Source organism: Mustelus asterias, chromosome 23, assembly GCF_964213995.1.
Source record: "Mustelus asterias chromosome 23, sMusAst1.hap1.1, whole genome shotgun sequence".
In the NCBI taxonomy this organism is placed as follows: domain Eukaryota; kingdom Metazoa; phylum Chordata; class Chondrichthyes; order Carcharhiniformes; family Triakidae; genus Mustelus; species Mustelus asterias.
The window spans coordinates 27,673,089-27,700,442 of record NC_135823.1 but is presented as its reverse complement, the minus strand read 5'-3'; the positions used below and the strand labels follow the sequence as shown (position 1 = coordinate 27,700,442).

General features: G+C 44.6%; 1 protein-coding gene and 1 pseudogene across 1 annotated transcript in view; one reads left to right on the top strand and one right to left on the bottom strand.

Moving 5' to 3' along the window:
- chlsn (cholesin) overlaps positions 1–27,354 on the bottom strand; it is a 352,112-nt gene that overhangs the window by 319,198 nt on the left and 5,560 nt on the right. The gene's annotated exons all lie outside the window — the stretch shown is intronic.
- On the top strand, positions 17,031–17,703 carry LOC144510368 (small ribosomal subunit protein uS8-like; annotated as a pseudogene).

The window sequence follows — 27,354 nt, the reverse complement described above, 5'->3', positions numbered from 1 at the left end:
AAAGTAAATCAGTTTTGGCTCCTGGAGATAGGCACCTGGTTGCAGGCCGAGATGCCAGCTACACGCAGGCCAAGAGACCCTCCCTGCCTGCCAAGGTTCAAGCAGAGTCCCTCTACCGGACGGGAAGTGACTGTCTCCCCACACCGTCACCTCCAACGTCATGGCCTGGCTGCAACAGCCATTTTTTAATTGGTGAGAGGGCTTCTCCATGTCGAAGTGCCCTCTCTGCTCCTTATCTGTCATTACAGCCTGCTGTTCCTCACAAACTGGAAAGCCTCAGATTGGCCCTTCAGCTTGGTAATCTCTCCCACTGCCTTTAATTGGACAGGGGACCTGTCTCCATACCAGTGAAGGGGTGAGTCCATGAAAATCCCAAAGAGTGACTCCATCCCATCCCCCCCCCAACCACCATACACATGAGGAGGGGGATTAGGGCCTGAAAGCTATTTTGCCATCTGTTTCCTGTATCCAAAGAGAAAATCCAGCCCTTAAAAGTCAGAGTCATTTACAGCACTGAATGAGGCCATTCAGTCCACTGAATCCATGCTGACAAAGAGAAAGCCTAAAGCCTAATTGCAGCAGTCGGTGATGAACTTGCTGACCTCAGTCGCTGTGGCAACACAGGTGTATTTGGCCTCAGCAACCTTAGACAAAGAGGGGAAAAAAATCAGCCCAAATACCCACTTCCCATCCTTCCCCACTTGTGGCCTCTGCAGCAAAGTGTTCCTGCATGGACGACAGGTGGGAAGCTTGGGCTTGATCCGACACCAAGAACCCACCTTGACTTATTCACTTGTAATTTCTGGGGGTAGAGGTGGAGGAAACAGAAAATAGGGGTGACTTGTATCCCAAACACGAATCCAAAATATGGCACAGGGGGGGTGGTGGTAGCGGGGGTGGGGGGGGGGGGGGGTGAAGAGTTGGGAAAGAGCAAATACAAATAAACTGACCAATGTACAAGATGGTCCACTGAGCTCTCGCCTGAAAACCTGATTTTGAATAACGAGATGAGTGAACAGTCGAATGATATTGCTGAAAAAAATTGACATTTTGTTGAAGCTTTTCATCATGCACTAATCAGGACTATCGCTGTACCAATATAAAGGGAACAACAACATTACACTGTATGAGAAGAGAGTTCTCATACAGTGTAAAGTTGTTGTTTCCCCTGACATTGGTATTCTTCTGAATTGTCCTGATGAGTGCTGGATGAAAAGTTTCGACAAAATGTTTCTTTTTTCAGCAACACTCAAGTTTTGTATGACCAAACAACTATTAGAATCATAGTTCTCATAGTCATTTCTTCAACAAATCTTCAAATAGATGAATGGCAATAGGACAAGGTCAGCAGATGGAAAGGTCACCGATTGACGGGTAAAGGATTTGATTTATTATTGTCACATGTATTAGGATACAGTGAAAAGTATTGTTTTGTAAGTGCTCTACAAAGCATACCATTCATAGAGAAGGAAAGGAGAGGGTGCAGAATGTTGTGTTAGATCTAACCTGGCCCATTTTTGTCTCTTTCCTGAAAACTTTAGGCTGCTACAATAATTCTCTCCAATCTGCAGTGACTTACCCCCTCTGCAACAATTATTTCCACTTGCTGGGGATAAACTGGGACTGCAGGAGAGTGGGACCCACAGTGAGGTTGTGCCCCCAGGGTTAGGCCTGATACTGCGCCATCCATTTCAACAACTTTCATCCAACCCTGCTCTAATGCATCACACAGATTGGTTAGCTTTCAAGCGGCAAGGGATTTCATATTTTTAAACACTGCCTCACAGCGTTTCTGCAGTTGCATCATTTTGTTATCTGGTCATCTGTGAGAGAAAGCTGTCTCAGACTGTTTATAGTGGATTTCTCGGCAGAATATGGGCTTATTGTTCACCCTCAGACACGCTCGCTGCCAGATTAGATTGTGCTTTGATGCAACCAAAAGCGGGCTTGACCTTAGTAGCTGACACTTTGTTCCAAGAATGAGTACCTCGAAGAGGCCAAAACCGCAAAACCTCCCTCTTTCAATCTTCAGAAAGTCATCTAACTTTCTACAATTGTGTTTACAGCAAACCTGCAACAAAGGGTGCTGCAGAATGGATTCCTGTCCCAATGTTTCCCAGATCTTTCTGTCTTAATTATTGGAGCTGAATTTGGACAATGGTCAGCTGCCAGGCAACTAAAACAATTACACTCGACTATACTGTAATTATACGGTCTGGTTTCAATTGCTTTTAGAAAGTGTCTGCCCTTTAAACACCCACTTTGTTTACTTTTCACAACTTTCATTTGAAGGGGTGTCAGCTTTATTTTGAGATGGAATTCAATTATGCTGATCGTCGTTCGCATGTAACACCACCAGCAGATCGACAAACCAGAGCAACCAATCGCTTTGCTAAAGAAAACAACCACAAATGCATTGTTTTGGGGGAGGACTGGGGAGTGGAGACTGTGGTGACAGGGAAGAACGACCACAACAGTCAATAATTATGACCATTGTGGTCACAGGTTCGAGCTGTCACGTGCAGTTGATATCGGGGAATTCATGTTCTCTGTGCTACATTCGTTGGAAGACGTCCACAGGGTCTCGAACAAGATTTATTAAGAGGCAAACCATATAGTTTTCCAAGCAGAACCACTGAAAGACTACTGCCGAGCAGACCCTAGAACAGCCATAGTAATATACTGCAGATATATATAATACCAACATCAGGATCCAACCACCCTGACCGCCCCTCCCCCTCTCCACATCCCCACAGGCTTTCCATAACAATATCTTAAGAAAGCGCAGCTTGGTTCAATTAGCAGCACCTCACCCAAGTAGAATATAGTGAGCTCTTGTATCGTAGAAACATAGAAAATAGGAGCAGAAAATAGGAGCAGGAGTAGGCTATTCAACACTTCGAGCCTGCTCCAACATTCAATGTGTTCATAGCTGATCTTCTATCTCAACACCATACCCCCGTGCTCTCCCCATATCCCTTGGCATCTTTAAAGTCTAGAAATTTATCTATTTCCTTCTTAAATATATTCAGTGATTTGGCCTCCAGAGTCTTATGTGGTAGAGAATTCCACAGGTTCACCACCCTCTGAGTGGAGATGTTTCTCTTCACCTCTGTAGAAGGGGATTTCTAACCAGCTAGGCAGAGTGCAGTCTTTCAGAGGACAAAAAATCAGTAAGGAGTTAAGTGACTCTTAGACGAGCTAACACAAACAGTTTTGTACATTTGTGAATGCAGTAAGTGAATCAAAACAAATAGTTATGATTTAAAAACATATATACTGATATTTTAAATGTACGTTAATGTACTGTTTCACTTTGGTCAATCAAAGTTACCGAAAGGCATGGTGGTAAGAGTCAATAGTTTAAAGCCAAAGGTCTGGAAACCGGTTAATCTGCAAGTTTTATTGGGTGAATTCTTATGAGGGTATGCATTATGCAACATTAATGAATAGATGCATTCATTGTCCAGACACAATGATAGATATGTCCCTGAACTCTGGAACACATATCTATTCAACTTGGCAGTGAGCCAGCGGGAACCATTTTGACCTTGCAGTAATGTCTGCCATTACCAGGCAACAGGGGTGTAGTTAGTGCCAAGAGGGGAGAATACATCTGGAATCAGTTTGACAAATAAGATATCACCATACTATTTAGTATCGTACGATTGGCTGAGGTATTTGTCAGAGATTTGTACTGATGTATAACTGTTAAATGGAATTGATTTTAAGCTAATGAAAGGCGGAATTATTGATTAGAAAAAAGTATAATTGATCTGTATTGGACTCTGAATTTCAGATCTTTTGGAGAGATTCTGTTGCTCTGTTCTAGACCCATTTAACCCTTCATCAGATTCCGGTTGGCTGTACATTTGTAATGTTTTGTTCTATGTTTTATGTTAAATACATTTTGGTACGTCTTTGCACAGAGATATTTTTCTTGTGAGTTTTGAATTGTCTTAAGACACAAATTAGCCACTTTCAAAATTCCCCACAGCAACCTCACTCCTAAATGTCATTGTTCCAGACCCACCCCGCCAGCCAAAGGAAACAACATCCTTGCATCCAGTCAGAATTTTATATGCTTCAATGAGATCCCTCTCATCCTTCTAAATTCCAATGAATACAGGCCTAGTTGACACAATCTCTCCTCGTCCAACAATCCTGCCATCCCAGGAACCAGTCTGGTGAACCTTCTCAGCACTCCTTCCATGGCAAGTATATCCTTTCTTTAGGGAAGCCAAAACTGCACAGAATACTCCAGGTGTGGCCTCACTAAGATCCAAGTAAGACACCCTTGCTCCTGCAATCAAGTTCTCTTGCCATGAAGGCCAACATAACATTTGCCTTCCTAACTGCTTGCTGTACTTGCATGCTTACTTTCAGTGACTGCTGTACTAGGACACCCAGGTCCCTTTGTCCTTCAACATTTCTCCATCTATCACCATTAAAATAATACTCTGCCATTCTGTTTCTCCATCTGAAGTGGATAACTTCACATTTATCCATATTATACTGCACCTGTCATGTATTTGCACACTCACAATTTGTCTAAATCCTCGTGTGAAGTCTCTTAACCTCCTCCTCACCACTCATATTCCCACCAAGTTTTGTCATCAGCAAACTTGGAAATGGTCCATTTGGATCCCTCATCCAAATCAGTAATGTATATTATGAATAGCTGGGGCCCAAGCACTGATCCCGGAGGGGCCCCACGAGTCACCACCTGCCACTTCGAAAAAGACCCATCTATTTTGACTCTGTTTCCTGTCTGCTAGCCAATTCTCAATCCATGTCAACGTATTATCCCCAATCCCATGCGCTTTAATTTTGCACAAAAACCTCTTATGTGGGACTTTAGCAAAAGCTTTCTGAAAATCCAAATACATCACATCCACTGGTTCTCCCTCATCTATTCTACTAGGTACGTTGTCAAAAAACTCCAGTGGTTTTGGCAAACATTATTTCCCTTTCGTAAATCCATGTTGACTTTGTTTAATCCCATTGATATTTTCTAAGTGTCCTATTAACTTATCCTTTATAATAGACTCTAGCATTTCCCCAACCATTGATGTTAAGCAAACTAGTCTGTAATTCCGTTTTCACCCTCCCTCACATAAAAGTTTGAGCTCACTTTGCTGTGCTTGCAAGATAGCTACAATAATTCCCGTTTACCCTGGTCAATGTCACCCAATGCCTCAATCTTCGAAGTCTGCTCCTGACCTCATCCTGTGCTCCAGCAAATGCCTCTGCTCACACCAACTGCTCTTAACAGTCTAGACCACAGATCTTTGAGTTCCTCTAATTCAGGGCGGCATGGTGGCAAAGTGGTTCGTACTACTGCCTCACAGCACCAGGGACCCGGGTTCGATTCCGGTCTTGGGTGACAGTCTGTGTGTGGAGTTTGCACATTCTCCCCGTGTCTGCGTGGGTTTCCTCCAGGTGCTCCGGTTTCCTCCCACAGTCCAAAAATGTGCAGGTTACGAGGATTGGCCATGCTAAATTGCCCCTTCATGCCCCAGGATGTGTAAGTTTGGGGATTTAGGGATTAGTGAGGTAAATGCAGTTACGGTAATAGGGAGAGGGGGTCTGTCAGAGTGTTGGTGCAGACTCGATGGGTTGAATGGCCTCCTTCTGCACTACAGGAATTCTATGACCTCTTGATGCATCCCATGTCTTCAGTCACCTGACGAAGGAGCCTGAGACTCCGAAAGCTCGTGCCAAATAAACCTGTTGGACTTTAACCTGATGTTGTGAGACTTCTTACTGTGTTCAACCATCTGCCCAAACTCTCTGTCTCTCAACTTCTCTCTCCTCCTTTAAGACACTGGTATGGAGGGCATTAGCTATGAGGAGAGGTTAGAGAAACTTGGTTTATTCTCACTGGAATGACAGAGGTTGAGGGGCAACCTCAATGAGACCTAATAGAAGTCTACAAGATTATGATGGGCATAGACAGAGTAGATAGTCAGAAGCTTTTTCCCAGGGTGGAAGAGTCAATTACTAGGGGGCATAGGTTTAAGGTGTGAGGGGCAAGGTTTAAAGGAGATGTACAAGGTAAGTTTTGTTTTTACACAGAGGGTGATGGATGCCTGGAACTCGCTGCAGGGGGAAGTAGTGGAAGCAGATACGGTAGTGACTTTTAAGGGGCGTCTGGACAAATCCATGAATAGGATGGGAATAGAGGGATATGGTCCCCAGAAGAGTGGGGGTTTTAGTTCAGATGGGCAGTATGGTCGGTGTAAGCTTGGAGGGCCAAAGAGCCTGTTCCTGTGCTGTAATTTTCTTTGTTCTTTGTACTCCTTAAAATCTAAATCATTGACCAAGCTTATTGATCAGCTATCCTAATATCACCTTCTGTGGCTCGGTGTCAAATCAGATCCCATAATATTCCTGTCAAGTACACTGACACTTTACTGCACTAAGTATGTTATATTAATGCACATTGTGCTTGCAATGCAGCTCATTTTCAATTCAGGTATTTTTCTGATGCGTTTCCTTGTGTCCAGAGAGAAAAGGTTGCCTTGTACCCAAGGCTCATTTATGCACAAAGCAGTTAATAAGGCAGAACGCCCAGGGTGAACGATAATCCAACTACGATGTTGATCAGCTCACATGCCCTGCACTCTCCCAGTAAGACACCTATATATTTCAGGATGGAAACAAATGAAGCCAAACAGGAGAGTGAACACATCAGAATTACGAGATCACAGGAAAAGAGCACACGGTTTCTCAAAACAACTTCTCATTTCAAAAGAACAATCTCCTTGAAAACATAGTTATTCACATCATATGGAACACATGTCTGTGAGGGAAAAGTTAGCACTGGAATTTAAATAGTCTTTATATATTTTTCCTAGCCCTCTCTCATTCAACTGGAGTTCGTGGCAGCAGATCTTCAATGATATAGGATCAACCTGAACAACAAATAACGTAGAGCAAACTGCTTCACTGTTCCACAGTCTGATAACAAGAGGTGCCAGAGGCATAGAAGCTGGCTGTCCTGATGAACTATATCAAGAATTATAGAAGAATAGAATCGTAAAATCCCTACAGGGCAGAAGGCGGCATTTTGGCTTATCGAGCCCGCACTGACAACCATCCCACCTAGGCCCTGTCCGCATAACCCCATGTATTTACCCTGCTAATCCCCCTGACACCAAGGGACAATTTAGCATGGCCAATCAACCTAACCTGCACATCTTTGGAGTGTGGGAGAAAACCCACACAGACACGAGGAGAGCGTGCAAATTCCACACAGACAGTCACCCAAGGCTGGAATTGAACCCAGGTCCCTGGCACGGTGAGGCAGCAGTGTCAACCACTGTGCCATCTCTAAGGATAGAATTGTTTGGTGCTGGTGTTAGTTACTGCTCTAGTAATCCAGGGAGCAAGATTAAGAATTCTCAGAATGTAAGTTTGAGAATTTTAGTGATTAATCAGGAAATGTGTCAGATTGTCAGGAAAACCAAACTTAAGCCCAAACCTTCTATCCTTACCACATCCAGCCAGGCCTTATTGTGACCTCTCAGACGCCAATGAGCTGACTCTTGACTACCTTCCAAAATAACCTAGTGAGCCAATAAGTTGTATTAAACTTCTGCCAGTGGTCCAAGGTGGCGCAACTCCATTTTCTCAGGATAACTAGGGGATGGGCAATAAATGCCAGTGATGCCCACATCCAGCAAATGAATTTCTAAGAAAATGGCTCGCCACCTTTGTGGTGGGTTAGTCAGGGCATTAAGTACGCCAGGAATGGATTAGACAATTATAGGGGCATGTGACCAAACTGCAAGCTATCTTTTTCTGCCCCTCAGAACAAATGTGTAAAGTAAGTGGGGAGTAGTAACTGGAGAAGGCAACCAATCTAAATCTTGGGGTGTTACATGGAAATATCTTTGGCAAAAGAGGTTGACTGTAAAATCTAGTTTATTATTTAGCCTTGTGTAGATACTGAATACTCTCCAAAGATAGAGAATCATCGAAGTTTAATAAAATGGTAACGGTAAAATATACCTCCATGGTTAATTGTAAAATATGAAAATCCATCATCTTCCCGTTTCTTTCTTGTCATGATACAGGAATCATTGAGATTCCTTCAGAACAGTTACACCAATACTGTGCCTAAAGACAAAGGATTATAATGCATGTGGCATTCATAGTAATCTCAACATCCCAAAACTGTCTCCAGGCAGTCGCCTCCTCTGAAGTGATGTTATAAGATCCGACAAGGGGTGCCATTCCTTCACTGAGAAACAGACAGCTGAGAGAGTCGTGCCCAGCATGCAATCGCTGCACCCAGGTTACACTCACTACAATGCTGACATCTAGAAGATCACATCAAGAAATATTTAAAAGGGGATCGAATTATTTAAATTGAGATAGATCTCCAATCTCCAACACCTCCTCTACGGGAAGTGGCAAAGCCCTACCTGCCATCTGAAACCATCTTCCAGAACTCCTCTTGGCACCATTAAAAGTGGCTGCTGAAAACCAACCCCTTTTAACTCCATCGCTGGTCACCTCTGTGACTCTCCTCCTTATATCTACTTCATATCTGAATTCTGCGTTCCCACTCTCACCCTGCCCAGTGAATGAGGCTCCTGTTAACTTCATTCAATGGATCAGGTGAGCCTACCAAGGTCCCACCATCCTGATAAAAAAGGCAGAGAATTCTAATCTCTAACTGTTTCTGGGACATCGCTAACTCAGCACAGCTATCACATCTGTATACACAACAACCATTGTGCTTCATAGGCTGCATACGTAGCACTGGGGCATCTTAACAAAAATAAAGCCCTGTGTAGCATTGTAACTAATCATTTGGCTACTATGCCACTGTTATCCTTTTGGACATCCCAGACTGCATTTAACAATTGAGCATTCAAAGGAATCTTACTTCACATTTTCCATCACTTCCTTCTTTCAGGATTAAGATTTGAATTACTATATTTACATCAGATTATTGAAGAAAAGCATTTTTATTAAAATATAAGAAACCAAATAACTCAGAGACTTGCACCGATACAGTAAAATCTCGATGAGTCATATCCCAGAGGATCCGCCTCCAGATTTGCGTTAAAAGGAGCTTCGTAACAGCCTGGAAGGGAGATGAATGCACCACTATGTAACTCGACACCCATAGAATCCCTCCAGTGCAGAAGGAGGCCATTCGGCCCATCGAGTCCACACCAACTCTCCGAAAGAGCATCTTACCCAGGCCCACCGCCCCCCCCCACCTCATCCCCGTAACCCCTTGCATTTACCCCACCATTTTCCCGAAACCAATACCTCTTGGGACACTATATAAGGGTCAATTTAGCATGACCATCCACCTAACCGGCACATCTTCAGATTGAGAGGGGAGACCGGAGCACCCGGAGGAAACCCATGCAGACATGGGGAGAACATGCAAACTCCACACAGACAGAGTCACCTGAGGCTGGAATCGAACCCGGGTCCCTGGCGCTGAGGCAGGAGTGCTAACCACTGTGCCACCGTGCCGCCCACAAATGTCTCCAAGCACGGTCTTTGTCAAAACTAACAGATTCCAATGCCTTCACCTTCTCTCCCATCAACACGTGTAACTTTCTCACAGGCTTAGGCATATTCGTAGACTTTGCATGTCCTTTCACATGAAGATCTTGATGTCAAATGATGGTTTACCCAACGCTCCATGATTTTGAGCTCGTGTGGTAACCTCGCTCTGATTGCTCGGCGCAGTGATATGACAAGTTTTGACAGGTTTGGCAAATCTGGAGCTACCAGAGCAGAATTTTGGCTTATCACAGTGTTACAGATGAGATTAATTTGTCCTCTCACCACCCGTCAATAAACATAACGGTGTTTTTGATATGCTTTCCCCTTTTTAAGCGGTGGTGTATTTCCCAATCCCTCAGTTCTCATGTGATTAATGTTCCATTAGTAACCCCACAGCAAACTAGAGATGGAATGAACTCAAAGAGTTAGTTTATTCACCCACACTCAAACCATGGGAGGAGGGTCACAAAGTTGCCCGCCTTGCATTCATGCAGTAAGAGATAGAGAATAGAAGGTTTTACAGTGCAGAGACCACAGAGAAAATAAATATTGTTTAACCTGTGTTCCAGAGTCCAGAATCAAAGTCCAATGAGGTATTCCTTCGCAAAGGCCAGTGAACCAAAAACCGATGCTGTACAATTCATTTTCTGGTGGTGCTGACTTCGCACAATGAGATAGGTGTATGTAGATGAATTATCTTGTAGGTGATGGTACAGAACTACCAGTAGAAGTTGTGTAGATGGGGCCAGGAGTCCAATCTGAGCCAGAGCTCCTTGTCTGTGAGGCTGCTAGTCAGAGATGGTAAAATGGCAAATGGAGACTCTGCAGTACAGCAAAGCAATATACTGGTCCTACAAGCCAGAGTTCCACATCACATGACTCCCACCTGTTCACACTATCTTTGACAAAGGGTGTATACCCTTCGATCTGACTCCACGAGATTGTTAAATGTCTCAACCATTCTGAACAGAAAGGAATGTTGTGGGGTCCTTTGTCTTAGCATTCAAGCAGACTCCTGTTGGCCAGCCTAGGTTATGAAATTAGGTCTGTTAGTGTCTCTTCAGAGATAATGAGATGTGAATTTCCTTGGCACTGCCAACTAGCCAATTTAGTTCAGGGGATCACAGAGAAACACAGATTCAACTGTTTTAAGGTTTTTGTCCAGTCTTAATTTTTTTGAGATAGAAATGAACATCTCTCGAAAGGTATTTCAAGGTTGGGGAGCGTTCAGCACTTGCCATCCTGAGAAGTGGTGCATAATGCACTACCACCAACTCTCAGATGCCTACTTCCATTTAATGCTCACTTGAGCGTTGATTGGTAGTGGGCAAAACTTCCATCTACCCTTGGAAGGAATTCCACCAGTGAGAGCTTTCAGCCAGATTGACTGACTGCTCCCCAACTCAGCCAGACACAGCACTACAGTGGCCAGAAAAGGCACTGCAGCACTCTGCCTGGAACGAAGTCCCAGGACCATTATAAAACTTAAGTCCCGAGGGCGGGAGGCTGAAGGACCAGACGGGTCAGGGATTAGGCCAGGAGGGAGGGAGGGCCTGAGATTCAAAATCCTAGAGGGGGTCTTCAAATTGAAACAGCCCTTACCACCCAAAATGGAGAAAGGTCTTTCCCTCTGCTTCCAACCCTATTTGCACCCACTCCAGCCAGCTGAAAAATTGAGGCTGGGCGGGAAAAAGCCATTAAGGGCCTTAATAGGCGAGAGGGCAGGTTTCCTGCCTGAGGCCCTGTCCATCCAAACGTGAAATTGTGTTTGGGTTTGGGCAGATGGTGGAAATAGTTGATGACTTTGACATACCTGGAATTTCATCTCAACTGGGTTTGACTTATTGCGATTTCACTATAGTGTCTTTAACATCGGAAAATATTCCAAGGCACTTCAGGGGAGTGTTATCAGCTATCAGACACCAAGTCTGGCGGGCGGCATAGTGGCACAGTGGTTAGCACTACTGCCTCAGTGCCAGGAACCCGGGTTCAATTCTGGCCTCGGGTCACTGTCTGTGCGGAGTTTGCGCATTCTCCGTGTCTGCGTGGGTTTCCTCCGAATGCTCTGATTTCCTTCCACAGTTTAAAGATGTGCGGGTTAGGTTGATTGGCCATGCTAAATTGACCCTCGAGTCGGGGGAATTAGCAGGGTAAATATGCGGGGTTACGGGAGTGGGGCCTGGGTGGGATTGTGGTCGATGCAGACTCGATGGGCCGAATGCATTGTGGGGATTCTATGAAGTCACATCAATAGATATCAGTACAGGTGACCAAACGTTGGGTTGAAAGAGCATCTGAACAAGAGGAGAAAGAGGCAGAGAGGTGGAGAGGTTCTGGGAAGAATAGTCAGACCAGCTGAAGTCACGGTCACCAATGATGGGGCAAGGATAATTCAGATTGCGCAAGAGGCCGGAATTAATCAAATTTTTCTCACTATAAAGCCAGAGGTATAAATATACTTGATATTTCCCAAAGATAGACAACTAATGTTGTGTGCTGTTAATAAGATAACTGTAAAATTGAAGAGACTTCAACAACCAATTGTGCAGTCAGAGCTTCAACTTCCCATGCTTTATTTTTGCTAAGTTATGCACATTACCATAAAAATGCATTCCCTTATGCTATTTATTCTTGCACTGAGTCTCAGAAACATTTGCTAATCAGAAGGTCAAACCTACCCGCTGGAATGTGAACGATCATGGCATATCTTTCCAAACACCAAAGCAAAAAGTAGACCCTTGGTCCCTCAGAGATTTACATTTTCCGAGGGACTTCTTGTGCAGCCTTTTTCCATTTATTTATTAAGAACAGTCATGTTAAAGGATCATGGAAATACCCTTGGGATAACTTGAAGGAGATTGAGACAATACAACGACATCAGCATGAATGCCACACACATTCTAATTCGCTTCCTTCAGGAACCGGTGGAGACTTTCGTAGGAATTGCAAAATAACGCAAACTCACAAAAAATTAACACACGCAGCATTTCCACTCCGGCTCTCCCTTGCAATTTCTGATCCAAACTGGTGATCTCGAACTTTGCCACTTTGCACCGTAAGCATTGTGAACTCCTTGTCAACGGCTTTTCTGAGTAAGGTTCAGGTGAGGCTGCCTGCCTGTTTGTTTCATTACAAGTGCTGCAACTTCAGTTCTGGGGGCAATGGGTGTAGCAATGACATTCCCTTTGCATTCGAGATCGGACTTTACTCAATCATAGAATAGAATCCATACAGTGCAAAGGAGGCCATTCAGCACCAACAACAATCCCACCCAGGCCCCATCTCCGTAACCCTACGTATTTACCCTGCTAGTCCTTCGACATCTCTCCAACAGTGAAGCAGGTTAACAATCAGCAGGGCAATATTCCAAATTATTTATTCCAAAGTATGGTGAAAGGCAGTAGGGGAAAAGAAAATCAGGATTATTTTTGTTCACACTCAGGAGCGAAAAGGGTAGCTGAAATTTGAAACGCCCTTATCCAAATGTCAATGGCCGGTAGGACAATGGGGGCTTTCAAGACTGAGAGTTTTTTGTTAGGCAAAGGGTATCAAAGGTGGAAAGTGGAGTTGATGTGCAGATCTGCCCTAATTGAGTGGCAGATCAGGAGGGACTCTTGTTCCTATTTTCCATTATGAACATAAATACATGCATACTGTCCCATTCTGGTAGGCCTTTTTCTTTATGCAAGACCTCTCCCTAACCAGAGTAGAGCCTCTCCATCCCTCCCTCCCCCCACCACCCATCTATCCCAAACTCACCATGCTCTGTAGCTTGTTGCTGACTGAAGTAATATTTGGGTGTTTGCATCCTGATGTTTTTTGTTAAAGCCTTTCTTCAAAGGTAGTAGAGGTCAAATGGTAGCAAGTAGCATAACAATGCTGGATGTTTTTGTGTAAGGCCAGGTATTGCTAACAAGTTGGCCATTTGTTGGGATCTGTGCAAAATAATTGCTCTTTTGCATTCTCACCATCCTATGGACCTGCCACCAAACATGGGACTGATCTGATTTAAAAACTTTTAGACAGCTCTTGCTTAGAATAGACATTAGAAGCCACATTTGCCCAAATCCCTTTTCTGGAAAAATGACTAAAGAGTCACGAGTTGTGGAGCAAGCTGATTGAGCTGAATGGACTACTCCAGCTCCTATGTTCCTATGTAGAAGGTATGCGTGGGCTAGAAATTAATCCCTATTACCGACGAACAAGGGTAGCAAACACATGGGAATACCACAAACTGCAGGCCCCTCTCCACACCCCACACCACCCTGACTTGGAACTATCACTGTTCCTTCACTGTCCTCGAGTCCAAACCAAGCCTCCCTATCCGCGCTATGGGTGTTCCTCCACCTCAAGGCTCACACATGACCAACAGGCAAAAAGTGAAGCATCACAGGGCAATCTGCACCAGTTGGACAATCCCCCATTAAGAAGTCAAGATCCTAATAGAAAGGAGAACATTTGCATTTCTGTTGTGCCTTACCCCACCCTCAGGATGTCCCAAAGCACTTTAAGCCAATATGCTGTAATGCAGGAAGCACTGCAGTCAATTTGTGGACAGCAAGGCCAAACAGCAAGCAAGGAAATGATGACCAGTTCATCTGTTTTTAATTAAGGGATGAATATTGGCTGGGACACCAGGTAGGACTTCCTTGTTTTCCTGTAAATAGTGTTATGTGGTCTTTTATGTCCACCTGAGATGGAGTCTCAGTTGAACATCTCATCTGAAAGACAGCAGCCCTAACAGTGCAGCACTCCCTCAATACTGCACTGGCTTAATGATGTGATCAAATCTTTGAAGGCACTCACAGAGGCAAGTATGCTATTCCTCAGCGAAGGCCGACACCCAACAGCTTAGGAAGGGAGAAAGAAAAATGGTCGATCTCAGGAGTTTTTCATCCATTGAGCCTATTCTTTGTATGATAACCATGATAGCTTATCCACCATTGGCAATGATAGCCTCATTACTTATCTCCTATTGAGACAGGTTGTGGATTTTCACATCACTGTAATGTATTCCTTAAGTGTGGAATCTTTTCCCACACATGGGTCAACAAAATCAAATGATAGATCTTTGATTTCTATTGGACTATCTTTCATATATCCAACTAGCTATGACTTGCTTTATGCTGTCTCCTAATATCGTGGATCATTTTATGTCCAGACGAATTCTGATTTCACCCAATCTAACTCCAAAAAGAAGACTCTTGGACATTTCTCCACATCTTTCTTAAAAGGTAATTGAACAAGATTCCAGAATGTGTGTACAGCCTTACGACCAACATAATTAATCCTGTACGATGGTTTTCCATTGTTCCAGCAGGTTAAGACATCATTTTCCACAGCATATTTATACTGATTAATCATCTAACCTTTCACCTTGTTCATTATCAGATTTGTATTCCATACTTTTATTTCAAAAATCATTCAATCTGCAGAATAACTACTTTTGCTGGAAGACCATTGTACCTAACTACTAAACATGGAAAAACGCTCGCCTCAATTAAAACCCATTAGTCTTGCCTTCTACATGTGCTGCCAGATTGCTTCTCTTTCTGGCTTCTCCACGACTCTCAAAACTTCGCAAACACAGGTTCCCTCTCCTGTGCTTTCTTCTGACCAAAAAGTTCAACTTTACCCCTCACTTCAGGAGTTGCAACCTCAGGTGCCAGAATTAGTTGTTTTTCCCTGACAAGGCTCCCTCCCACAATGTACCCTTGAAGGCAAAGTACCCAAAATGGTGAATGATTTTAAGCCTCATTAAAATTAATTAATTGTTGTAAATTGTTTCAGGAGATGGTGAATGTCTGTATAAACATTAGGGGTGGGGAGGGGGGTTTCTCGTCCCGCCCACCACGTGAATCGGAGCAAGCGGGGGTGGTTGGGGGGGGTGCATGCAAATGTCCATTTCCCTCAGGAGAGATTTTCCAGTTTGGGGGTGAGAGCGGCCGGAAAATCCCATCCTTCAAGTCATTTTTTTAGAATTTTAATAAGAGCTGACAGTGGATGTGTGAAATTTTCATCCTGTGCCCACTGATGCCACAACAACTACAGATGTTATCCTTTCAAGTGAGGGCTGTGCCTGGAGACAGTGTTTTGAGCTGGAGAAAGAGAATGTTAAATCACAGAGGTTACAGATCAGCAGTCACTGTGATGTTGACATTATCATAGTACAGGCATCAATGCCAATGCTGATAAATCTAGTGATAAAACAGCTCTAAATCTGGCCTCAACAGTGACTTGTATATTTATAATGATAGGTTTGTATTTTGTGTCAAATGATGGTCAGAGTACCCAATACTGGATTAACATGCTCCACAGCAACTTTATATGCATCAGATATGCTTTCAGCAAATGATAATATTCATAATAACTCCTCGGGCTCTTCTCAGCAACACACATCTGGCCTCCGTTTCATAGCTCTCCATCTAATACACTTAACTTCCATTGAAATCCATCCTTAGGACAGAAATGAAGAGATTGAGAAGGGAAAATGAGGACCAGAATGCTTTGGTTCACAATAAATCTGGATTAAAAGCTAGAAGGTCGTTCTCTGCGTGGGTTTTCCTCTGGGTGCTCCAGTTTCCTTTCACAGTCCAAAGGTGTGCAGGTGGGGGGATGGGGGGGCGGGGGGTGGGGGGGGGCTACACCCGTTTGATGACATTTACAAGTGCTGTACATTTATATTAACTATAATTAGCAAATCGCAGAAGCCTGTCCTGTTATAAAATAGAAGGGATGTCAATGATTCCGAATAATTCTTAAAAGAAATACTAAATTCAGAGTCCAATGACGAACATTTGCTTCTGTGGGTTAAACACTGCGTAAAGTCATTATTTCGCACCTTCACACAGGTTCCTAGCAACATGTAAAATATAATGACAGGAGATGGCCAAAATAAACATTTTAAGGTAGAGTTCTGATAAGAGCTGGACTTCCGAATTAATTCTTCATCATGGATAGGTTCCAAGAATGATGCAATCATACAAGTACAGGAGACGAGTCAGCCCATGGCAGCTCTTTGCACAAGCTATCCAATTACTTCCACTCCCCTGCTCTTTCCTCTGCCCTGCCAATTTTCACCCTTCAACTATTTAGCCAATTACCTATAGAAAGTTAATACGCAATCAGGTACCACCACCGTTTCAGACAGTGGCAGGTTACAATAACACACTATCATTTCCTTTTCCCTCATGTCGCCTCTGACTCCTTTACCAATGACTTTAAAATCTAAGTCCTCTGGTTCCCCCTTCTGCCTCTGGAGACACTTTTATTTACCATATTTATTCCATCAAGACCTTTTGTGGTTTAATTTTATTAATGGATTTAATTTGAGACCTTGCACAGAATGCAAACTCATAGCAAGTCTATCCAGAGGGCAAAAAGTCCTAATTGCTTAAATTGATATCCATTTATCTGTTAAATTGCTGAACTTCAATTACAAGCACAAAGGAGAGCTTCCTTCTCTTTCGTCGTGTTGACAAAATGGCAGCATGGTGCGTGTGAATATTCTTGCCGATACCCTGACAAGCACCAACAATGTACAGAAACGTGGAAAACATCAGGCTCTCATCCAACAATGCCCCAAAGTGATTGAGAGATTCTTGACTGTAATGATGAAACATGGCTACATCATTACACAGAGGGCGGCCCGGTGCCTCACAATGGACCCAGGTTCAATTCCCGGCTTGGAATGTGCAGAGCCTGCACGTTCTTCCCATGTCTGCATGGGTTTCTTCCGGATGCTCCGGTTTCCTCCCACGGTCAGAAAGATGTGCTGGTTAGGTGCATTGGCCAGGCTAAATTCTCCCTCAGTGTACCCGAACAGGCGCCGGAGTGTGGCGATTGGGGGATTTTCACAGTAACTTCATTGCTGTGTTAATAGAAGCCTATTTGCGATACTAATAAATAAACTTTACATTGGAGAGTTTGAGATTATTGATGACCACAGGGGTGGGAAAATAGTTGTCAATCTCACAGGCAGACCAACGAGTGCGGTCTCATTAGCCTCAGATTAGATGTTCAAATTAAGGAGCTAGAAAGGTGACAAAATGATCTACTGCCTTTCCATCAGGTTGGGTACCTCGTTCTAATGAGCTCATCATGGACCATGAAGAGGCCAAGCAAAAACGTAGCGGAGGAAAAATCCGAGGAGTCTTTTTCTAAAATGTGAAACCAGTCCATAAGAAGACATTGAAACCAAAACAAATTTAACCACGTGCGCCAGCTAACCTGTGGAAAATTGAGCAACTGAAATTACTGCTGTTTCCCTCTGCAGCTCCATTCACAAAGCTAAATGCCATGAAACAAATCAATCTTTTCGTCAATGTGTGTAAGAGTGAGTGTGTGTGTATTGTATCGTACACATGGTAGTTTTTATCCTGCACTTCTGTGAAACAATTCCACCCAACAATGGACCACTTCAATTCACATCACAGTGCATGGGGTAGGGAAGCTGCAGGGAGAAGAGGGAGACGGAGAGAGAATAGTACGGCATTTGTGGTTCCTCAAACTTCACTACTCGAGATTGTGCCGACCACTGTGCAGAATATTTACACACATCAAATGGGGAAAAAAAACTATCAAAACATCAGATCTTATGCATTTTAAAGTATTACATTGAAATCCTGCAATGTTACAGATGAATATTTACATTACGACTGAAATTTCCAGGCCTGCAAGCATCTCCATCCTTCAGTCGTAATGTAAATATTCATCTGTAACATTGCAGGATTTCAATGTAATACTTTAAAATGCATAAGATCTGATGTTTTGATAGTGGTTCACTCCAGCGGAGATTATAGTAGCTCCCCACTTTCAGGGAACTAGCGGACCGAGCCTGCTGGAGTGAAAGAGTGGGGGGGCAATCAGGCCGCCAGAGGGTCAGGTGGCGGGGGGTGGGATGGGGGATGGGGGGTGGGGGGGTGTCCTCTGGACATTGACACCCTGGCGGTTCCAGCCTGTGCCCCCTGGCACTGCCCAAGGGGCATGGGGCAGTGCCAAAGGAGTGGGGCCTGATGGGGGTGAGGGGTCCCAGTGCCTCTCTGCAGTCGTGATTGGTGGGGGAAAGAGGGAGGCCAACAAGCTCGGGGTGGAGATTGGGGCTGTGGTGGGGCGGGGTCAGTACTGCGGAGATGGGGCTGGAGGCCAGCGATCAGGACTTGATGGCTTGAGTTATAAGGGGAGGCTTAGGATAGACTAGGACTTTTATCCCTGGAGCATAGGAGGCTTAGGGATGATCTTACAGAGGTCTGTAAAATAATGAGGGACATAGATAGATAGATAGTTAACATCTTTTCCCGTAGGTATGGGAGTCTAAAACTACAGGACATAGGTTTAAGTTGTGAGGGGTCCAGAGGGGCAATTTTTTCACACAGAGGGTGGTGAGTATCTGGAACGATGTGCCAGAGGCAGTAGGAGAGTCGGGTACAATTTTATCTTTTAAAAAGCATTTAGACAGTTACATGGGTAAGATGGGTATAGAAGCATACGGGTCAAACGTGGGACTAGCTTAGTGGTAAAAACTGGGCAGCATGGACAAGTTGGGCCAAAGGACCTGTTTCCATGCTGTAAACCTCTATTATTCTATTACTGAAGGGTCTCTTTTTTAATCAATGTGTTAGTTCAGAGAACATGAGCATCACTGGAAGGGCCAGTATTTATTGCCCATTCTTTTTTGCCCTCAGTAGTGAGTCACGCTCTTGAACTGCTGCAGCCCAGGTGGTGTAAGTCCATCCACAGTGCTGTAAGAGAGGGAGCTCCAGGACTTTGACTCAGTGACAAGGAAGGAACAGCAATATATTGCCAAGTCAGGCTGGTGTGTTACTTGGAGGGGAGCCTGCAGATAGTGATTTTCCTATCCACTTGCTGCCCTTGTCCTTCTAGGTGGTTGAGGTCACAGGTTTGGAAGGTGCTTTTGAAGGAGCCTTGGTAAGTTGCTGCAGTGCATCATGTAGAAAGCTGTACATTTGTAGCAGAGAGACTGACTATTTAAGGTGATGGATGGGGTGCTGATCAAACAGGCTGCATTGCTCTTGAGCATCTTGAATGTTGTTGAAACTAGGCTCATCCATCACACTCCAGACTTGTGCCTTATAGATAATGGACTGGCTTTGGGGAGTCAGGAAGTGAGTTACTCACTGCAGAATTCTCAATTTCTGGCCTGTTTTTGAAGCCACAATATGTATATGGCTGGTCCATTTCAGTTTCTGGTCAATAATAACCCCCAGGATGTTGATAATGGGGGATTCAGCGATTGTAATGCCATTGAATGTTAAGGGGCGATGGTTAGATCCTCTCTTGTTGGAGATGGTCATTGTCTGCCACTTAGTGAGATGCGAATGATATTTGCCATTTATCAGTGCAAGCCTGAATGTTGTCCAGCTGTTGCAGCATGCTGGCAGGGATTGCTTCAGTATCTAAGGAGTTGTAAATGGTATTGAACAATATTGGGCAACCATCACTTCTGATCTGATGCTGAAAGGGTCATTGAGGAAGCAGCTGAAGATGGTGCCTAGGACACTACGCTGAGATGCTCCTGCAGCGATACGCTAAGCTGAGATGATTGGCCTCCAACCATCTTTCTTTGTGCTAAATATGACTTCAACCAGTGAATATTTTCCCCTGATTCCTACTGGAATTTTGTTAGGGCTTCATGATGCTACACTCGGTCAGATTCTTCCTTGATGTCAAGGGCCATCACTTTCACCTCACCCCACCCCACCCGCCCCCCTCCCGCACCCCCCCCCCCCGCACCCCTCCCCGCACCCCCACCGCACCCCCCCCCCCCCCGCCAGTCGGAAAGGGGTGTAAAGTAGGAAAAAAATGTGTTTGATTCCATCCCCCACCCCACCCAAAAAAGGTGTAAATGTTATTACTAATGCATACAAAGGATATACATATAACTCACTCTGCACACTATTGGAAGTTGTTCTTTCAGCACCATCTACTGTCACCCTGAAGAACCACAACAAGCATCTTTGTAACACAGCATGGACTGAGAAAAGAATTGGAGAGAACCTTACTCCTTCCAAAAGACTATGTGCTGCAACATGAACTGTTGTGCACTCTACATAACTTAATCTCAAGAGAGACCAATATTTTAAGTCAGTCATTCCTCGCACATTTACACTGTTCACCTTTATGTGTTTTAAGTTTGTGTTCTACGGACATTAATGGCACACAACTAACTTTGGCAGAGGTGAAACCATGATCAGGCAAGGGACGAGGCTAGCCCATTGCACTTTGGTGTGCTGATGCCTGCGATCGCGGTTTGCCCAGGCCAGGGTGGAGTAGAGGATCATGGCAGCCTATGACGTTAAACCGAGGTTTTACCTCATGCAATTTTTCAAGCCATCTTGGCCTATTGCCTAAGATGCAGCGTTAGATCAAGCCCCGGAGGGGGGGGTGGAATGCCTCATCCTGTCAGCTTGGATCTTGTTTGATCGAGCCCAAGGTGGGATACAATGGGCGGTATTTTGTCTAAGTGCCGGGCGGGCGTGTAACTGGGAGAGTTTCAGAACTGTTTTTTGGGCGCATTTTCAGGTTCCCCCGCCCCCCCCATATGCACTCTGGCCGCAAAATTGTGAGCGAATCTTGCTCGCTACAGAAGCCTGTGGGCAGGGCTTAAGGCACCCAAAAGCCTATAGAGGGAGGTAGTGCGCATGTGCAGACTTCTGATGCTGCGCACGTGCATTAACAGTAGCATGGATCTGATCAAGAGAGACAGCCTGAAGCAGTTCCCCTCCCCTGCAATTGTGGGGGCCCACGGCCCGAGATGCAGCCCCCCCCGCTGACCACCCTGACCGATGCAGACCTCCCTCTCCCATCGATTGCGGCAGATCACGGGCCCCTCTCCCATTAGCCCCTCCCCCCTTGGCCCTACCACTGTCTGGTGGGTTTTGCCCAGGTTCCCCACTGGCACTGCCAAGGTGCCAGGCTGGCACTGTCCAAGGGGTATTCCTGCCTTGCCCTCAGCCTTCCCAGGGGGCCTCAATGGCCTCTGGTTCCACTGCCGAGGCCAAAACGACTGCTCCCCATTCATGGGGAGCCTGTCTATTCCTTGCCAGCGAGAACCTCTCCTGGCGAGGAGGCCATAAAGGCAAGTGTACCCGGATGACTGAGCGCTGGGCTCGCTAATCACATTTAGAATCAAATTTAAATAAATTAACCTGCCTCTTGCCCATTTCTGGCGAGAGGCTGACTGCGCCGGAAATCCTATTGTTGTAAAATGGCGCCGGTCGCGAAAACCAGCGCCAATCATTTTACGCCCCACTTTACAACTGCGCCACACCCGCCAGTTTGGATCTGGTTTGTCCCTCATGTGGGGACCATGATTGGACTTAATTTGAATTGGCTTTATTTAATTAGAAAGGTACCAATGAGAAAAACTTGAAGCTGCAAAAACATTAAGTAATCTATTTCACCACCACTCACCAGTTTACAATGAGATTTCACTCATGTCAAAAATAGCCAGCGTTGAACAAACGCCTCCGCAGTTTAATTTTTCACACTTATTTTTAAAAATTACACACAGATCTATTAATTAAAAGTGATATACGACTCATTAGCCTGCCGCACAGCTAAAAGTGACCAATGGACCCTGCAGCAGTACCTAAATAATCTTAATGTAATGTAAATGCTAATAACTTTTTATGCAACTCTCCAAGGGGAATAGGCCAAGTGTTTTAGAAGACTAATTTCACCCATCACATTGTGATGTTTCCCAAATAAAGCATGCTGTTCATGGTCTCCAATTTAATTTTCACCCCATTCAAAAAGAAATTAACATAATATATAATCCTATTGATAGTCTTCAGAGAACATTAGCACTCAGAACTAACAGCTTGTACACAAGTTACATAATGACATACAAGTAATGTGGAATCCCACAATACCCTAATTGGTATCTTATTTATCTACGGGTAAATTTACTGCTGGTTAGTAACTGAAAGGCTTCATTACCTTCACCAGGGGTTGATGTCAGAATTAAAGGGTAATGTGTGTGGAAACAAAAAAGGAGAAAAATAGGTTTTTGTTTTAAAGTGCTGTGTGTTACATTCCCTGTACCATTGAAGTCCCACGTTCAGAGGTAGTGCCGTGAAATGAATGAGTTTATATGCCTCCCATGGTGGTGACTGTGGTATATGCGCCATTGCAGTTCATAGAATCACAGAATCTCTACACTGCAGAAGGAGGCCGTTCGGCCCATTGACTCTGCACCAACTCTCCAACAGAGCATCCCACCCAGCCCACCCACCACCTTATCCTCGTAGCCCCATGCATTTACCCCACTAATCCCCCTAATGTTCACATCTTGGGACAGTTACGGGGAATTTAGTATGGTCAATCCACCTAACCTGCACAGTTTTGGACTGTGGGAGGAAAACGGAGGAAATCTATGATTTCACCCGGAGGAAACCCACGCAGACCACGTGGAGAGCGTGCAAACTCCACACAGAGTCACCCAGGCTGGAATCGAACCCAGGTCCCTGGCACTGTGAAGCAACAGTGCAAACCACTGCACCACCATGCCTCAATAGTTGCCCCAACAGCCGATCCACACTGGTGAACAATACAGTTTTCACATTTACTATTTTGCGTGGGTCTCCCATTCATCAGATGCTGCAGAACAGATTGCAACATACGGTAATCAGAGTTTGAAATGTACTCCGGAGGTCTGCCAATTGTGGTGTTGCTTAGACTGCCTTTTGTGAATATGACAAGTGTTACACATTAATAGAGGATTACTGCAAAAGAAAAAAATCCACAGGGCATTAAGCACATGAAAGTAGTTGCCCTTGTGTTATCCTCTATACAAGCCATCTAGTCTGTTCTCAATCTCCTGCTCCCCATACCCCTTAATATTCCTCCATTTCCCCTCAACACAACCTTCTCATGGGAAATCGGGGATGCCAACAACACTAACACTCTCATATACAGAATCAGAGAGATTTTTGAGGAAAGGCTTCTGGAATCTCTTCTCAAAAAGACTTGAGATTCTAATTTGTATATTTTTTTTGTTCACAGGATGCAGCGCTGATGTCAAAGTCAGGATTTATTATCCAACACTGACTGCCCTTGAGAAGGTGATGATGAGGCACCTCAACAACTGACTGTAGTAAAACAGAAAACGCTGGAAAAGTTCAACAGCTCCCACAGCATTTGTGGAGAGGGAAACAGAGTTAATGTTTTAAATCGGTATGACTCTTCTTCAGAGGTAGAGAGAGTGAGAAACTTAATGGATTTTATGCTGATTAAGAGTGGATGTAACAGGTGGGGCAGAGTGGAAGGTCAGAGATAGGTGGGAACTAGGAGAGACTAAACAAAGATGTTACGGGCACAAGACAAATGGAGTGTTAATGATAGTGCTAAAGACTAAAGCAGGAGCTGAGAGTGGCATCAAAACAGTAAGACAGCAGAACAAAGGTCAACACTCTGTGAAAACAAACTTAAGAACAAGTGTCAAGTGACCCTGTGGGGGAGTCGCATTAGCTCAGACAAACAAAAAATAAATAAATAAAATAAAAAACATTTCCGGCTTTCTGACCCTAATATCCTCCACTTCACTATGGACATCCCATCTCTCTACACCTGCATCCCCCATCAGGATGGTCTGAGGGCTCTCTGCTTCTTCCTTGAACAACACCTGTCCACCATTACTCTCCTCTGCCTAGCTGAACTTGTCTCACTCAACAATTCATCCTTTAATTTGTCACATTTGCTGCAAATAAAAGGTGTGACTGTGGGTACCCGCATGAGCCCTGGTTATGTCGGTCTTCTTGTGGGGCATGTGGAACATTCCTTCAATGGGTTTGCTTCCAATTTCCACCCCTCTCTCACCATCCTGATCCGGGATGGTCCACCCCGAACACTTCCTTCCCTTGACCTCTCAGTCTCCATTTCCAGATGGACCACCAACATTCATAACAAGCCCACTGATTCCCACATTTTTCTGTAAAACAATTAAACTAAACTAAATAAACTGAGGAACAAAGCTAGAAAGGCAGCCCCTTAAAGGGTAACCACCTGAAACAAAAACAAATCACAAATGAAACTTAAAACATTAAAGCAAATGCTACTTTGACTACAACCTTTTGCACCCCGCTTGCTGCAAGGACTCCATCCCATTCTCCCAGTTTCACCATCTCTGTTGCATTGTTCCAATGATGCTACCTTCCAAAACGGCGCTTCTTTTCCCGGAACCGAGGACTCCGCAACACTATGATTAACAGGGCACTCAACTCATAGAATCATAGAAACCCTACAGTACAGAAAGAGGCCATTCGGCCCATCGAGTCTGCACCGACCACAATCCCGCCCAGGCCCTACCCCCATATCCCTACATATTTTACCCACTAATCCCTCTAACCTACGCATCTCAGCACACTAAGGGGCGATTTTAGCATGGCCAATCAACCTAACCCGCACATCTTTGGACTGTGGGAGGAAACCCACGCAGACACGAGGAGAATGTGCAAACTCCACACAGACAGTGACCCAAGCTGGGAATCGAACCCAGGTCCCTAGAGCTGTGAAGCAGCAGTGCTAACCACTGTGCTACCGTGTGCAATCCATCCCCCGCACCTCTGCCCACACCCCTTCCCCTCCCTCCCACAACCATGATAGAGTCCCACTTTTCACCCCACCAGGCTCCACATTCAAAGGATCATCCTCCGCCATTTCCACCACTTCCACCAAACACCGCAGGGATCACTCCAAAAGAGAAAATGCCGGAAAATCTCAACAGGTCTGGCCGCATCTCTAAGGAAAGAAAAGAGCTGACGTTTCGAGTCCAGACGACTCTTTGTCAAAACAGGGATCGCTCCCTCCATCACACTCTGGTTCACTCCTCCCTCACCCCCCCTCCCATGGCATCTTCCTTTGCAATCACAGAAGATAGAATGCCTGCCCCATCTCACTGTTCAAGGCCCCAAACATTCCTTTGATGTGAACATTTCCTTTGGTATTTCACTTGCACTTCATTCAATTTGGTTTATTGTAGTTGTGGTCTCCTCCACACTGGGTAGACCAAACACAGTTTGGGTGACTACTTTGAGGAATACCTTCGCTCAGTCTGCAAGCAAGACCCCAACCTTTCTGTCGCTTGCAATTTCACCTCAGCATCTTACTCTCACGCCCACATGTCCATCTTTGGCCTGCTGTCATTTACACATTCTGCTGTCTTACCTTCATTTCCATCAGTACCTTCTTTAGTCTTTAGCACCATCATTAACACTACCTTTGTCTTATGCCCAGAACATCATTGTCCAATCCTTCCTAGTTCCCACCTATCTCTGGCCTTCCACTCTGCTCCACCCCTTCTTAAACAGTATAAAATCCATCACTTTTCTCTCTCTCTTCAGCTTTGAAGTCGTATGGATTTGAGATGTGAACTCTGTTTCTCTCTTCACAGCTACTGTGAGAGATGCTGAGTTTTTCCAGCATTTTCTGTTTCATTTCCAGTGTCTGCCATATTTTGCTTTTATTAATGACTGAGTGTCTTATTTGGTCATTTCAGAGGCAGTTATAAGCCAATTACACTGCTGTGGGTCTCGAGTAACGTGTAGGTCACAGCAGGTTTGCTACCCTGGGGCGACACGGTGGCACAGTGGTTAGCACTGCTGCCTCACAGCGCCAGGGACCCAGATTCGATTCTCAGCTTGGGTCACTGTCTGTGTGGAGTTTGCATGTTCACCCCATGTCTGCGTGGGTTTCTTCTGGGTGCTCCAGTTTCCTCCCACAGTCCAAAAGACATGCAAGTTAAACCATGCTAAATTCTCCCTCAGTGTACCCAAACAGGCGCAGGAGGGTGGCGACTAGGGGATTTTCACAGTAACTTCATTGCAGTGCTAATGTAAGCCTACTTGTGACACTAATAAAATTAACTTTAAACTTAAGTGAACTGGAGGATTTTTTACAACAGTCTGGTAGTTACCCGGGCACCATTACTGATACTAGCTTTCTATGATGTGGAGATGCCGGCGTTGGACTGGGGTAAACACAGTAAGAAGTTTAACAACACCAGGTTAAAGTCCAACAGGTTTATTTGGTAGCAAAAGCCACACAAGCTTTCGAGGCTCTGAGCCCCTTCTTCAGGTGAGTGGGAATTCTGTTCACAAACAGAACTTATAATGACACAGACTCAATTTACATGAATAATGGTTGGAATGCGAATACTTACAACTAATCCAGTCTTTAAGAAACAAAACAATGGGAGTGGAGAGAGCATCAAGACAGGCTAAAAACATCTTTTTAGCCTGTCTTGATGCTCTCTCCACTCCCATTGTTTTGTTTCTTAAAGACTGGATTAGTTGTAAGTATTCGCATTCCAACCATTATTCATGTAAATTGAGTCTGTGTCATTATAAGTTCTGTTTGTGAACAGAATTCCCACTCACCTGAAGAAGGGGCTCAGAGCCTCGAAAGCTTGTGTGGCCTTTGCTACCAAATAAACCTGTTGGACTTTAACCTGGTGTTGTTAAACTTCTTACTAGCTTTCTATGCCAATTTTTTGTTTAATTAACTGAATTTAAACTCCCCAGCTGCCACAGTGGTATTTGAATTCATGTCTCTGGGTTATTAGTCTGGTTTATTAGCTCAGTAACACAACTAGATGCTACAGTTTCCCAAACAGTGACTGAAACCCTCACATCCAGTCACCTCTATGCAAAGATCCTTTTACGAGTGAAATGTGTACGGGCCATTAGAAGTTACAGTAACCTGAGCAAAAGCATCAGCGTGAACTACATTCACTCGAGTTTCCTTGATCCAATCGCTTGGTTCAGATTGTGTAAAATGAGGTTATAGGAAAAGGGT